The sequence below is a fragment of the Mustela lutreola genome, chromosome 8 (genome assembly GCF_030435805.1).
Source record: "Mustela lutreola isolate mMusLut2 chromosome 8, mMusLut2.pri, whole genome shotgun sequence".
Taxonomy (NCBI): domain Eukaryota; kingdom Metazoa; phylum Chordata; class Mammalia; order Carnivora; family Mustelidae; genus Mustela; species Mustela lutreola.
Window position 1 is genome coordinate 8,639,636 of NC_081297.1, and position 16,067 is coordinate 8,655,702.

Consider the following 16,067-nt stretch of genomic DNA (forward strand, 5'->3'; position numbering starts at 1 on the left):
TCTCGGGGGGAAGGCAAGAAGAGGCAGCTGGAGACGCAAGGAGGGAGCCCATCAGGCTGATTCTCGAATGCTGTAGTAGCTATCAGTCCTTGTCCGCAGGATTTAATCATAAAAATTCAGGGCATTTGGAATCATTTGGGATCAGGAAGCTAATTATGGACCCTGCTCCTTACCTGTGAGAGTCAGGGCTGGTCACAGGTTCTGGGAAGAGGCAGAAGTGGTCAGCTGAATCTGGCAAAATGGAAATGATTGGCGTGATATTTTTGGATTCAGTTCGGTGTTTGAATCTTTTACATCTGTGCTTCCAACCGAATCATTTTAGAATTGGTTCTCAGACACACTGAACAGCTTATAGAATTTCCTTAGTTCAAGGACTTGTGGCTAGAGTGGAAACGAGTCAATTTCGAGGAGTGACCTATTGCATTTCGTGTGTTGGTAAATTTCTCTAACTAGAAATAATACAGAAAAAAAAAAAAAAAAAGCAACCGAATGTTTCCTACTCCAAAAATAAGAATCTGGAAGTCAAGCATTCATCATTCCCTTTGCATAGCAATACTTTAGCATTTGTACTATTTTTCTTCCAAGTAGACCGAAAACCTGATATTTATAAGTTCATCAATCCCACGTTATCATTTGCTGGAATGTTCTCATTCATTTTATAGAATCGAGAAGTACATACATTTAAATTCTAAAGCCCTGGATTTAGAATGTAAGATCAAAGAATTTTGTTTACTATACATTCCTAAGGAAATTGCTTTGTCATTTTTCTTTCTTTCTTTCTTTCTTTTCTTTTTTTTTTTGTGCTTTCAGTACAAATTACGTGCAATACTATTAACAGCATTAATTGATATATTAGGGCCTGAATTCAGCATTGTGTTATCCAAATGCAGGGTTTATTTGGTTGGGTTTATTTTCGTTTGTTTATCACTTCCAGCACTGCGCTGACAGGGCCATTTGGAAGCACATTTTAAAGGAAGAATTCACCTTCACTCTTAGCGACTCTCTCCATTGGCAATGTATTCCTTGAGCATCCTACTTGAGTTTATCTTCTTTGCACCTTGAAGGGGAACAGAATATGCCACTCCAAAATATGTCCCTGGCATAAGGATTATGTTAGGCTGATTACTTTTAGGCAACTGCAAATATAAGAAAAGCTCTGACTATTGAGTTGAAGTTACCTTTTGATTCTTATAAACCTTTACATCTATGAGGGAAATATTCATTTGTAAGGGTATCGCCCTCTCTGTCCCAAGAAGAGAAAAATGACAAAATCTCTAAGAAACTCTTATCAATGGGGAAGGAAAAGACCTAAATCTGCATGACAACCTTACTCTTGTTTGCTGTGCTTTTTCTGATAGCTTCCCATAACTCCCCTACCCCATCTTCTATGGTCTTTAATTGGAGTTGGTATTTAAGGTGGTTTGAGCCATTTTAGGGAGTTACTCAGTTTTCCTGGTCTCTCCCATGCATACAGGAGGTATATATGTTATTAAATTTGTTTGTTTTTCTACTGTTAATCTGTTTTTTATTAAAGGGGGTCTCAGCCAACAATTTAGAAGGGTAAAGGGAAAATTATTTTTCCTCCCCTGCAACCCGATGCCTCTTGGATAGGGAGAACCAGTGGAGCTGCCCATTAAACCTTGCCCCATTTGGAAAGTCCCATGGTGTTAATCACTCACCACGTAAATTTTATTATCCCCGGATGTCACCCATGTCAGCAACTCTGTGTTCACTTGTGAATAAAAATAGTTTTGCTTTCTATTTCAAGAGATAGACATTCAAACAGCTTTGGGGGAGTCATCCTAATCCATCTTTTTAACTCAGTAATTATGCATTTAGAAAATGTAAGGGCATTCTTGATGCAGTATTTATCTCCTTCTCTTACAGCCTCAGTGTGGGAAGTCAAAAGTCTACTGGGTCAGAACTCAGCGGGTATTTAGAGACCGGAAGTTCTTTTGGCATCTTCAAGTCATTCTGTTGTTTGTAGCTCACTGCCTGTCCTATCAGTGTGAACACTGGTGAGGGCCCAAAGCAAGGACATGTTCCTTCATCTTCCTTCTCACATTCATCAGAGGAGCCAGTTCCTATCTGCTCATGTAGCTTGTGCCACCATATACACCTTTGAGTAATGCCCAAGGAAGGAATTTCCCTCCTAAATCTGTGTCAGGTCATGGCTAGCTACCATTTCTTGCCCACACTGTTTGGGAGCTATCTGTTCCATTGTTCTGGATCCAGTCTCCTTCTCATCATGGTTTTAAAAGTCACCATATCCATGTGCATCAGTTGGCCAAAGGAGAAAGAACATGGAGATATGAGAAAGCCTTTGTGGGGCTGGAGGGCCTCAACCACTTCTGCTCATATTCCATTAGTTAAAAATACATAAGTCAGAACTCATTTGTGCTGCCACATTTAACTTCAAGAGAGGCTGGGCAATGTAGCCTAGCAAATGCCTAGGAAAAACAGCAAAGAGGACTGATGACTGATGAATATTTAGCCTATCTCTGCCAAACCCCACTCATCTGCTATCAGCTGAAGTGTTGAAAATCAGGTCCCAACGGTCTGGTGAGAATACAGTGGTTAGTAACAATTCAGTCTGTGCTTGGGATCACCTCCTCTAGGGCAGTGAGAATCTACTTCATAAAGGGCTATGCCGTCCTGGGAATATTCACTTTCCTTGAAGTTACCAACTATCTTCTATGAGCACGAGAACTGAGATAGCAGTGCAGTACAGAACATCGAAGCCTGTTGATAGAGCCTTCATTTCTTGGTCAGTTATTCTATTTGGAACACACAGTAGCCATGTATCTCCTTTCTTTTTTTCCTCAGCTTTACTGAAGTATAATTGACAAATAAAATAGTATAGATTTAAGGTATACAACACGACTGTTTGATATGCATCTACATTATGAAATAATTATCACTATCAAGTTAATTGACCCATCTATCACCCCACATAGTTATTGTGCGTGTGTGTGTGTGTGTGTGTGTGTGGTGATAATACTTCAAGGTATAGTCTGTTTGCAAATGTCAAGTATACCATAGAGTATTATTAACTATAGTCACCATACTATAATTATATCCCCAGAACTTCTTTATCCAATAATTGAAAGTTTGGACCATTTGACTAACATCTCTCCATTTCCCCCACACCTACCTCCTGACATCCTTCTCTACCACCATTTTGGTTTTTGTTTCTGAGTTTGACATTTTACTTTTTTAGATTCCACATATAAGTGACACCATACAGCATTTGTCTTTCTCTGTCTGGCTTTTCTCACATAACATAATTATCTTCCAGTTTCATCGATATCATTGCAAATAGCAGGATACCCTTGTTTCTTATGGATGAACAATATTCATTTCTATCTACCTACCCATTGCATTTTCTTTTTTCATTCATCTGTTGACAGACAGCCACTTAGGTTGTTTCCATATTAATGCTGCAATAAACATGAAAGTGCAGATCTCTCTCCAAGAAACTGATTTCAATTCCTTTGCATAGGTATCTAAGGTGGGATTACTGGATCATATAGTAGTTCCATGTTTAATTTTTTGAAGAATGTTCTTAAGGAGGAAGAATTTTCTCTGCCCTTCAAGGTCCTTCTAAGGAATTGAAGAATGGAATTGACGTGGGACACAGTAACAAGTGAAAGGAAAATTTAATAGCATATGTAAGGGGAATCCACAGACACACCATGCTTCTATAGAGCCAAGGAGAGAGGAAGGGGTCTGAAAATACAAAAGGGAGAAAGACCGTTAGCAAGAAGGTGAGAGGAGATGTTTGGAAAACAAGGGTTGCTTTCTTATGTATATAAGTTTTTTTGTTTTTGTTTTTGTTTTTTTAGGTAAAGAGGAATCTCTTAATAGCTCTTTTCCTGGTACAATTAGGCAAGGGATGGGAAGATAAAGAGCTTTTCCTGAAGCTGCTGGGTTTTGATTGCTTTTAACTCAAAATGATATTCCTAGCAAAGTAACCCAGCTTGGGGCAGTCTGCCCTTGGCTTCTAAAACCTTCATATGGTTTTCCACAGTAGCTGTTCCTATTTACATTCCCATAGGCGGTCACTTTTTTCCACATCCTCATGGGCAAACACTTCTCTGTCGTCTTTTTTTAAAAAAGCTATCCTCACAGGTGTGAGTGATGTCTCACTGGGGATTTGATTTGCTTTTCCCTGATGCTGAGTGATGCTGAGCAGCTTTTCACGGGTCTGTTGTCCATTCGCATGTCTTCTTTGGAAAGATGTCTATTCGTGTCCGTTGTCCATTTTTAATAGCATTGTGCCACATTGTTGCTGCTGCTCTCTCTCTAATTTACTTCCCATTGTCCATATAACTCCAGATGAGGAAATGAAGAGAGGAGGGTAGTAAGTACTCACTACGCATAAAGGCATTTTTCTAGTTGCTTCGCGTGCATTATTCTGTTTAGGCCCCACAGCAATCTTATAGTCAAGTACTATCCTCAGTTTTTAGATGTTAAAGCGATCCTTAGAAGCTTTAAATAAGTAGCTTAAGGTTATGTAGAGAATAAACAGAAACGGCAAGATTTTAATCCAGATTGTTTTGATTTCTGTGTTTGTGTTTTATCAAACCATCTTATTACCGCGCCTGTCATCCCAACTCATTCACCGAGGCTTCACCAAAGACATCATTTGACATCTCTCTTTCACGAAGTAGACACCTGATGCATATTTATTGGGAAATGCCTAAGGTGGGTGACTTCTTTTGGTACATCTGTGCTGATTAAACTTGTGAAATACTTTATTCTTTTTCCTTTCTCTGCTTTTCTTCTTTTCTCCTCTCATCAGTATTCCTCCTTTGCAGATTTTTTTTTTCTAGGTAATTATCTGTGTTGAATTACGCTTGGCCATATGATCATTTCCTTATTTCTTTAACAAGTATTTTCTTAAAGAGTCTATTGTACGTAGGAATTCTGCTACATAGAGGAGAGGGCTAGGATATATAATGATGATTGTGACCTGATTATTTATTCATGAAAGATTCTCTGTTTTCTTGGGAAAAGATATTCCAATACTTAAAAGATAAAGGATTATATGCTCTTATAATAGAACTACAGTTCCAAAAGTGTTGATTTCATCTTCTGTATACTGCAAGAGAGTCAGTTGCTTAGGAATGCATATTAATAATCTGGAGGTTTTTAGTATTTGCATGGAATTCTGATTCATATTATGCCCAAGGCACGTTGAGAGCTTTTCTACTTTTTTGTGTGGGGGGGGGCACCTCCTCACACTTTTTTTGAGATTTACTATTTGTTCACATTCAACAACTGTATTTACATCTCTGGTATTTGAAATCTGAACAATGTTCTTTCACTACTTTGGAGAACATTTCTGATCATGGCTCTGCACTTCCTAAGACATGAACTCCGCCACAATCTCCTATGGTCAGAACCTGGTACTTCACCAACCTTCCCTCCCTATAACAATACCTTGTTCTCCACCTGTTTTGCATGTAAAGAGGCCACACTGCTGAGCTGATTAAACAGAGCTTATGGTGCTACTTTCAACTTTACTATTGACTAGTTCTATGAAATTCAGCTACTTGACCTCTTAGGACCTTCATTTCCTGAGCAATTAATACAAACTGGAAATTCCATTCTTCGTTCTGGATTGTTCCACCCAGGAATTTTCACTAGTTTCTCTCTGAGTTTCATAAAAGTTTAAGTATGTGGATGTTTTGAAACTAACCAAAGCCTAAAATCTTAAGTATATTTACCATTTTCAATGGGGCAGAATGCTGTGATGAAATGCTCAGGGGGCAGAGAATCGGGAAACCACATTAAGGATTTGCTTTAGTGGAAGTCTTTGGGTGCATCACTCAACCTCCCTGGCTTAGTTTTCATCTGTTTAAATAAAGGGAATAAACAGGAGGCTCTCCAGATCTCCAGAATTCAGATGCTTTGAGATATAATAACAATTTAAGTTGTTGAAATTGACAAGACAGGATATCAACTCCTACCTGAATTGGTCACTTCTTTCCATGTAAATGAGATGCAAGTAAACTCTCATAATTTTTTTTTTTTAATTAGAGACAATTAGGTGAGAGTTCATCTGTAATAGGAATAAAAAGTAGATATTTTTACTGTTGTTTTCTCAATTCTCATGATTTTCCTGAATTGTATCTAAACAGATAAGGCATACTGATATTAGCATATTTAAGCAAATCCAAACTACGCAAATACAAATTGAAAAAAAAAATAGATGATGTTAGAAATATTTTTTCTCACTTTAAAAAAAAGCATTTCCTTTAATTCAGTTATACATAAAGAGGTTTCTTGTTTTGTCAGAGAGTTTTTGGAAGGACCAAATTTTAAGCTAAGATACATAATTTTCTTTTAAAAACATGCTAATTCTTATTCAGAGTCTTATAGATGTTTTGTCGATTTGAACCTAAACAAGACTAAATTTCTCTCAAAAGAAAGCATTTTTAATCAACTCGAATGTTGCCAAAGGGTTTGTTCATGACTTTTTTTTTTTAATATTTTATTTATTTATTTGACAGAGATCACAAGTAGGCAGAGAGGCAGGCAGAGAGAGAGGAAGGGAAGCAGGCTCCCCACCGAGCAGAGAGCATGACGTGGGACTTGATCCCAGGACCACGAGACCACAACCCAAGCCCAAGGCAGAGGCTCAACTCACTGAACCACCCAGGCGCCCCCATGACTCCTCTTGCATTAACCATCTATATAGGTTACCTAAGAGTAATCTTCAACAGTGTAGTGACAGCACGTGAATGACCAGCTCTCCCTGGATTAGAGCAGTGATGCTATTTCAGAGGGTGGTTAAGGGTCACCTGGGACACTTCTGTGTATAATAGACCTAATGAGAAATTTATAATATTTTCCAATAAAATTCCAAGATTTGCATCACTCTGATTAAAAGAAAGAGACTATAAATCAAAAAGAAGAGGGGGTGATAGGGTTAGGGTAATTTCCATACACCACAACCCAAACTGGTAAAGAGATATCACAATTAATCATCCTTATAAGGTTACAAGAGTGTCTACCCTTAAACCCTAACTACATGTGTGCTACACAGATTGAATTCTGTAACATCTGGATACAGAGGATATAAAATAGTAAAGTAAGCTCATTCTCATGTAGCAATATCAATTCTCAGATCCAGAAAAGATAGTAAGGTCTTTTCATGTGTTCCATCTTACATTTTGCCTTCTTCTCCTCTTTGCATTCCCTTTTCTCACCCCTTCCCAACCCCTAGCTATTAAGTTTTACTGTTCCACCTGTTTCCAGGGTCCGGTGGCCTCATACTCTTCTCCTTGCCCAAATATATTTTAAAGAAAGTCTCTGAAAATAATTTTTCCTCCTGGACTAAAGCAACAACTTAGAGTATTGCCATGCCCAGGAGATTTGCATTTTAACAGGAATCAAATGCTTGGGGCTAAGAAATGAAACTCTTACTGTGTAATTTCAGGCATCAGTAAGCAGATGGGACATTCACTTGGGTGGCCTGAGGGATTTTCCTGAGCTTCTGGAACTACATGGGTCTTCTCCAATTTAATCTAGGTACAAAGTTATTCTGGACATTGCTAATATTATCATCATCTGCATCATGTTTTGGATTACACATGTCATAAAATTCAGCAAACTCACTTTCCAGTTGCATCTGTGAAGACCTGGGAAATTTAAGTTCTCATGTTACCTACTCTACATATCCCCCACCAAGAGCAATTTAGATTTTTCAGTGTTGCCTGATTTATTTTCATCTAGTTCCTCTACTACCCTTAAATGGAAGAATCAAGTTTGGGCAGAGAGAAACATAAACTTGAGAGGGAGATGAAGAAGAACAGGAAGGAATAACCTACAAAAAACAAAACAAAACAAAAAAAAAGCCCAAGCAAGGTAGAGAATAGAGAACATTATCTTGACCCCTCAGGCTGATTTCCAGGTACCATTTGGTTAGTGTAGGCTATGTCACTATGGTAGTGGATTCTTTGAATCAGATAATGGTCTCAATACGCCATTTTCCTGTTCCTCGTATAGATAATAACTTTAATAGTCATGCTCCCTAGAGCATAGTTAAATTGATAGCAGTGAGATTGCTTTTAGGAGATCTTCCATGGCAAGTCAAGATACAGAGTACCTTGGGACACAACACTGAAGTACAAAAAAAAAAAAAAAAAAAAAGCAAGCAAGCAAGCATGGCAACATCAAGGTAGCAAATTCAAAAGAACTGGTTGCATGACTGCCGATGCTAATCTGATTATTGGGACTATCTTCATGATTTTGAAACCATAATCAGTTCTGCTGTGTATGGATCAGAATCAATGTGATTATAATTGCTGAAATGAACATATTGTTAATCCACCTAATTTTACAGATACTCTTTGATGACCATAGTTTTATTCACTGTGACCCCCTACCTTTCTAAGTTAAACATCTTCATTCTGGGTTATATTCTAGATTACCCTTGTCTTCATGTCTTTGGAGTCCCCTGTTGTAATAGGTTCTACACAATAGTTACCAGTTTAATCAAAAAGCTACATTCATTGTGTTGTATTATTTCCCCAAATCTGGTATAATCACTGAAAGATGAAGACAAAATTCTTCAGTATATCCCCCTCCGTCTACAGATAACCTCTCTCTTTTCAACCTCCTTTCTCATGAATCTTGTGTATTAACCCTCTAGTCTGCACTAAGTTTTTACTGATTCTTCTCCAAATTCCCCCCAAATTTTCTTGCTTCACTGTCCCTTTGTTCACTCATCACGATTCCAGAGATTTCTTCCTACCCATGTATTTTAATTATTCAATATGGAACTCAAGTCATGCCTCTTCTAAGAAACCGTCTCAGCCTAACTCTCAAGTATTTTTTCTTCTTTGGAAACTCATATCTCTTGTTTTCTTTATTACTCAACTGTAAATTAATTAAGCACTACCTTGTGATTGTATATTTATATTTGCCTAAAACTATTTACCTTTCCTTATAAGTATGTCTTATAATTTATGCACTTTGTCATTATAGGTCATGGAGCAGGGATTCACATATAAGAGATGTTCAATAAATATTTTTTGATAAAGAAATGATTCATTATATATGACCAGGTTAAATCCATTTATTTTTGAAGAGTAAGGGTATGTTATTTATTAAAATGTGCTGAGCGTTTTATGCGACTCCCTTCAAAGATTTGTAAGTTTATTCTTTTCTAATTTAATGCAGGGGGTATCTGTTGACCATACAGTTGTGTCTTCAAAAATCTTTAGTTATAGAGAAAACAGGTAGGAAACATTGAACCTGCATATAAGTATGAGTTGAGCTTTTTATTTAGTTCCATTAGCATGTAGACACTGGATTGGTGTCATGAAAGAATTAGGCACCTACGTTGGCAAGTTGAATTTTCTACTTTTTTAATCTATAAAATGAAGGGTAATTAGGATATCTTCCTTAGAAGTTTATGCAATTTAACATAAATCAAACAAGGTGAGGGTTTTACCCTTGAGGAAATATTTGGCAATATCTGGAGACATTTTTATTTGTCAAACTGGAGTTAGGGAGAGAGCTACTGGCATCTAGTGGGCAGAAAACGTGGGAACTCCTACACATCCCACAATTCACAGGGCAGCCCCACCCCAAAAATTATCTACCTGAAGGTGTCAACAGTGCTGAGGTTGAGAAAGTCTGATATAGATAATGGTTTTGGAGTGCTTACACAGTGCTCACCACACATCTAGGTGTTCGATGAATGTTAAATATTATCATTACTTCATATTATTTCAGGATGATATATTTGATGTCTCTGATAAAACCAAAAGATACTGAAGTTAAGAAATTGCTTCTTTAATTATTATTATATTCAGATCTCCGTCTATTCCCAGTACAGATATTCTGCACATTACAAACCACATGAAATTTGCTATTGAATGGCAAGCAAATGTATCTGATAGAGGAAAAAAATACAGAAGGTTGCATATCATTTACTTAAACCTTAAAAATGCTTTTGTCAACAGAATCATTTATGAGTATTAAAGGAATAATATTAAGTGGCAATACATATCATATGCTAGGTTCACTCAGACATATTTTAAAACTCAACCTCTGGTCCACTCTCCAAGTTTCTGTTGGGTGCCTATAGGTTCTACTTGATAATAGAGCTGCTGAAAGTGTCTCTCAAAGTAAGCCTTGTGAAGCAAAAATCCCTCTAAGAGATCTCACAACATCTCTACTGAATCATTTCCCATAGTATACACACATGTTCTTATTTCTTCTTAAAAAAACAGTCTTTTGTCCTTCCTTTGCTCTGCTAGGTACTACCTTATTTCTTTGCCTCCTGTTGCAGCAACTCCCCCTGCCTACCCCCAGAAATGTGGTTTATACTGATGGTCTGCAATTCTTCTCCTGGTATTGTCTCTCTCTCTATCTATCTTTTTTTTTTAAAGATTTTATTTATTTATTTGATAGACAGAGACCAAAAGCAGGCAGAGAGGCAGGCAGAGAGAGAGGAGGAAGCAGGCTCCCCGCCGAGCCCGACGTGGGGCTCGATCCCAGGACCCTGGGACCATGACCCGAGCCAAAAGCAGAGGTTTTAACCCACTGAGCCACCCAGGCGCCCCTCCTGGTATTGTCTCTTAAAGTTGGCTTTTCCCCACACCTTTCCACAGAAATTTTCAAGCCTAGGTCACCAGGCACTGCCACAGTTCAAATCCAGTGTCACTTCTCAGCTCCCATCTTCCCTACCAAAGCAATAGTTCTCTACCCAGCTGATGGTTCCATCTTCCTCAATGAATTTTTTTCTTGTCTTACACAATGCTACAATATTCTAGTCTTCCTCCTACCTAGCTGGCAATTCTATTTCAATATTATTTGCTCTTATCCCCTCTCTTCCCTGGCCTTTCATGTTTGAAGGTGTCAGGACTAATCTTTGCTCCCCTTCTATTTTCTGTTGATACTCATTTCCTTGTGGGTTCATATTTTATACCAGCTATTTGTAAAGATGTTCAAGTTCATGCTTCAAGTCCACACCTCTTTCCTAAACTCAGCCTTGTAGAGCCAGCCACTCTTGGATATTGGATTTGTTGCAGGTATTGTTGGTGCTCTACTAAATACTTTCAGATCCATTTGAGTATTTCTTGAGTTTATCTCCCTGCTTCTGTCTGTTTGGCTTGTGAGGGCTCACTAACACTGTTCCGGAGCTACTGGACCCTCTCTGCTCACAGACACAGAGTGATGGAAATGCCTGAACTTTCACACATCTGTTGGCTCTACCTTCCAAATTAATCCAGAATTGAAACATTTCTTGCAACTTCCCCAGCTGTCACCCAGGTTCAAACAAATATCAGCTCTCACTTGCAAACTAAAGTAGTTTAGGAATTGGTTACCGTGCTTCTGCTTTGCATCTTCTAAAATCTGTACTTATTCTCAAAACAGCAGCCTGGGAGAGGTTATTAAAACTTAAGTCAGATCATGTCATCACATTTTAAATCCTTGCACAGGCTCATATCATTCAAAATAAGAGTCCTTTCAGTGTCCAGAAGACTCTGTGTTTGTCCTCCTCATCCTGTTATATCCTTGACTTCATCGATTGCTTTCCTATTCCTGTTTTCTTCCGGCCAGACACAACGCCATCCTTCCTACTCATTAAGTGACCAGGTCTGCATCCATTTTAATGTCTTTATACAAATTCTTCCCGCTGCCCAGATCACTCTCATCCTACATATCCCATGAGCTAACGCCCTCAGACCTCATTCAAGACTTAACAAGACTTACCCTGACAATCGTATTTAAAGAATGGATTCCCTTTTTCTAATCTAGCACCCCTCTTCACTATTCCTACATTTCACTTCATGATTTCACTATTCACTATTTCACTTCACTATTCCTCTACATTTTCTTCTAGAGAACTTATCATTTTCCAACATACTACACAATTTTATTGTTTTTATTTATTTTACCAGCTGACTCCCTACCCACTCATACCCCTCATTAGAATATGAGGTAAGAGAGGGTAGCGCCGAATAAAGGGGGTGGTACTCGTGTATAAAGTATGGTTTGAGCCTGTACTCTCTGGAGATTTAAATTTTCCTGCCATCCAGTTGTGGCTGTACTCCTGGTCTACCTCTCATTCCTGTGGTAAGAAACAGAGAGTTAATGGAGCCAAGCTGGATAGATCGGACTTGATAAGCCCTTCGTTATTTTGTATATGACAGATAAGATTATTACCTAACCATTAACAAACAATGTATGAGGCACATAACCTACTATTATGGTGGTAGGAGTTTCACTGGATGTACACCCTAATAACCTACAAGTATTTACAGTATTTTTTTTTTTTCCTGAAGGTGGTTGGCCTTATTGTTATGAGAGAGTCAACAGCAGATCGAGAGCTAACTGACATGACTGAGAGGTGGCATAACCCAGGCAGAAAGAATAAATTGTCAATAAATATTTACTCACCTGATACTACCAATAGTATTCAACAAATGCTATTCAAAAACAAGCATTCCACAAATATTAACTTACATACACAGTACGAATGGAATTTTGAGTTATTTGTTGAGTAACTAGAGCCAACCTCCATCTCCCCCACCCTTATTCTTGGTGAAGTCCTACTCATTTTCAAATCTTTCCACAGAACGAACCCCGCTGTAAAACCTTCCCAGCTACCTCTGCCCTTCCTGGCTCTTGGCATAAATAAGAACTTCCTCCTCTAATTCAACAGTATCTTGGAACCTCCCCCTTTTTACTCGTAATTTATTGTACGGTAACTGTTTACTCTCCTGTGTCTTCCTCCTCCCTAATTCCTCCATCTCCACCTCCAACAAACCCAGGAGCCTGTCGAGGCAGGGTCTCAGACTACTTTGTCATTATAGCTCTAGCATTGTGCAAAAACAGGTGCCGTATTGATTATATGACTGAACAAATACACATGACATACTGAATTCCTATTTCTAGGATGCAATGCTGACTTCCAAAACAGATCAGCTTCAGGAGAGATGTTAGAGAGACGTATTTCTTCTTCAAAAACTCAGTGAAGGTTTGGCATCGGGATAGTACTCAAATATTTTTGTGCATAGGACTTTACTGTTTTATCTCTAAAACAAAACTTACACAGTGCCATAGGGCCTGTCCAAGGCCCTATTTTTTTCTGGAAAATCCCCTCATTGCTTTCCTCACCCCCTTCAGGGCCGGTCCTTGAAGGAAGGATGGCTATCTAGAACACCTCAGGGATTCCTGCATGACGAGATGACAGGACAGCTAGAGGCCGAGTGAAGGTTTACGTTAAATGGTCCTCTGGCATCTTCTTTTTGATTGAAGTCGATGAAAACAGACTTGTTAAAATCTAATTTAGAACAAAACTGCTATAACATGATAAGAAAGAGGGGCAACCCCCCGACACACCCCATAAGTAGTAATTATGGCATAAGACGTAGGACTGTTTCCCATGCAGTTGGGATGTGTGTTTCGAAAGATGCATGCATGAAGCTGGCAGATTTGGGAATCAGACAGCTGGGATGCCAGTTGCTTTTCTCCCCACTCACTAGCTGGTCCCTTGGGCAAGTCATTTTCTCTCTGTGCCTCACATTTATCATTTGTAAAATGGGAGAAATATGGCACCTACCTCACACTGTCCTGGTGAGGACAAAGTACTACTTCACTGTTACCATCATTACTAAATTCAGGCGAATGTTGTGCTGTTGTCTGCAGAGTCAAACAATTACATTAACTTCCAAATGCTAATACATATTGCATATCCAATCTTACCCCAGTGGCTATTATTTCCTTTTTTTTTTTCTTTTTTTCTGAATCGTATCTCCATGTAGAGAAGGTTTTAGTTACTTATATTTGTTCCCTCTCTTACCTGTGGAAATGGAGAACTTGACAGTGTCGTTATTAGAAATTGGTTCTCCGTCTTCCATTTAATTCCCGTGGGTCATGTCTGTGCTCTTTAGCTTTCCTAAATGTTTTGATGTCTGCGTGATGTTTTAGAAATAGAAAGCCAAATGATGGACCTCAGGAATTAGGGGAGAACCTGAGAGGTGAGGATAAGAAAAGAAAGGGTGGTGTACTTTCTCAAACTGCACTATTTACTTCCTTGATAAATTTGGTGTCTTTGTAGGGCATTTTTCTACTTCTCCTTTTCCTACTGTCTGGCTGATAGAACGGAGTCATCGCAAAGCTGTGATATCTGTCTTTTACTTTCGCTCCACTCTTTATATTTTGCTCCCCCGAAACACCTTTTTCCTCCTCTGGAACTGACAGCTGAATCAAATTCTTTCTGGAATTCAGGATTCAAGGCTGTTGCTTTTATAAACCCTGTCTGACGGTCAGCCCTGGAGGGTTCTGCCAGCCCATTAAAAAACAGGGAGAAAGACAAGCGAAATTTTAAAGATGTAAGAAGGGATGGATGATCGGAAGGAGGGTGAGGGGGTGTGTGTGAGAGAGAGAACTATCTGTGATGAGAATCTCAAACAGGAATCAAGTAAGATGGATTGCCTGACTCAGTGGTGAGTCAAGGTGAGTAAAAATCTCCGGGTAGCTCGGTGTTTCTTCACAGAGGGCAGTTAACCCTTTCATGTTAGCAGGAAGATGCTTTCTGGAAACAATTTAAAAGTTAAGGATTCAAGAATTAAGACTCTATTATGACCCAAGACCTAGAGTTCCATCAGCCCACAGGTATTTGTGTAACATACACTAAATTATTTATGAATTCTAGCACTACACTAATCATTTAAGGGATAAAAACCACTACAGTTAAGGAATGTAAAAGCATACTGGTCATAGAACATTGCTATTAAATATTTAAATATTTATTTAAAATATTTAGATGATCAATTATATTAATGTTGCATTTTCTGATTTGAATAATCATACAGTGGTTATATTGGAAATATATTTTTGGAAATACATACTAAAATAGTTAAGGGCAAAAGGGCAGGATGCCACCTTCATCTTAATATTTAAATATTAAATATTGGGGCGCCTGAGTGGCTCAGTGGATTAAGCTGCTGCCTTCGGCTCAGGTCATGATCTCAGTGTCCTGGGATCGAGCCCCGCATCAGGCTCTTTGCTCAGCAGGAGCCTGCTTCTCTCTCTCTCTCTCTCTGCCTGACTCTCTGCCTACTTGTGATCTCTCTCTCTGTCAAATAAATAAATAAAATCTTTTAAAAAATATTTAAATATTAAATATTTAAAGAATGATATGTTCTACTAAAGGACGCTATGTTATATATATATATATATATATATATATATATATATATATATATAATATTATGTAGCCGATATACTAAGTCCTTTCAAAGGTGAGAACGGGAAGAGTGAGGTGGACGTGTGTCAGCCTCGTCAAAGACAACCCACTGGAATTTTCAAACACTGTTTGCATCTGTTCATTAAGCAAGTATTTGCAGCACCTACTATATGCAAGCTACTGGGTCACATGCTTCATTCATACTACATACTTCATTCATTCATTCTTTTATTCTTTTACCATTCATTCTTTTACCATCATCTCTGATGTTTAGTTTAAAATGAAGAACACTGCGTGTGGTGCTTTAACAATGAATCTTGGAACACTGAAAAAAAATTAAAAAAAATAAAATGAAAAACACTGACCAAGATTTCAGCTCTAGTCCCACCATTTTCAAAATGCATGTTCCTGGATTCCTTACTCAACCTTTCAGTGATACAGTTCCTGCATTTGGAAACCTGCTTCGTAAACGTCTTGTGAGCATAAATGAGGTAAGGAGGCAAAGTGCTCAGCATGATGTTTGGAAATTGGTTTTTCATAAATGTTAATGATGATGAAAATGACGGGGGGGGGTCACCATCATTGGATACCTCCAATGGTGGTGATCCCCCCCCGCCCGGTCATTGTGTAGTGATTTGAGAATGAAGTCTGGACCCGGGCTATCTGGTTCAAATTCCAATTCTGCTACTTTCTAGCTATATCACCTTGAAGAAGTTATTAATGTCTCTGTACCTCACTTTGTTCATCTGTAAAATGTAAGTAGCATGCCTCCTAGAGTTTTTATGAAAATTACAGTTTTGAACTTGATAAAGTTTAAAATAGTACTTTGTTCATACTAATCACTTTAAAA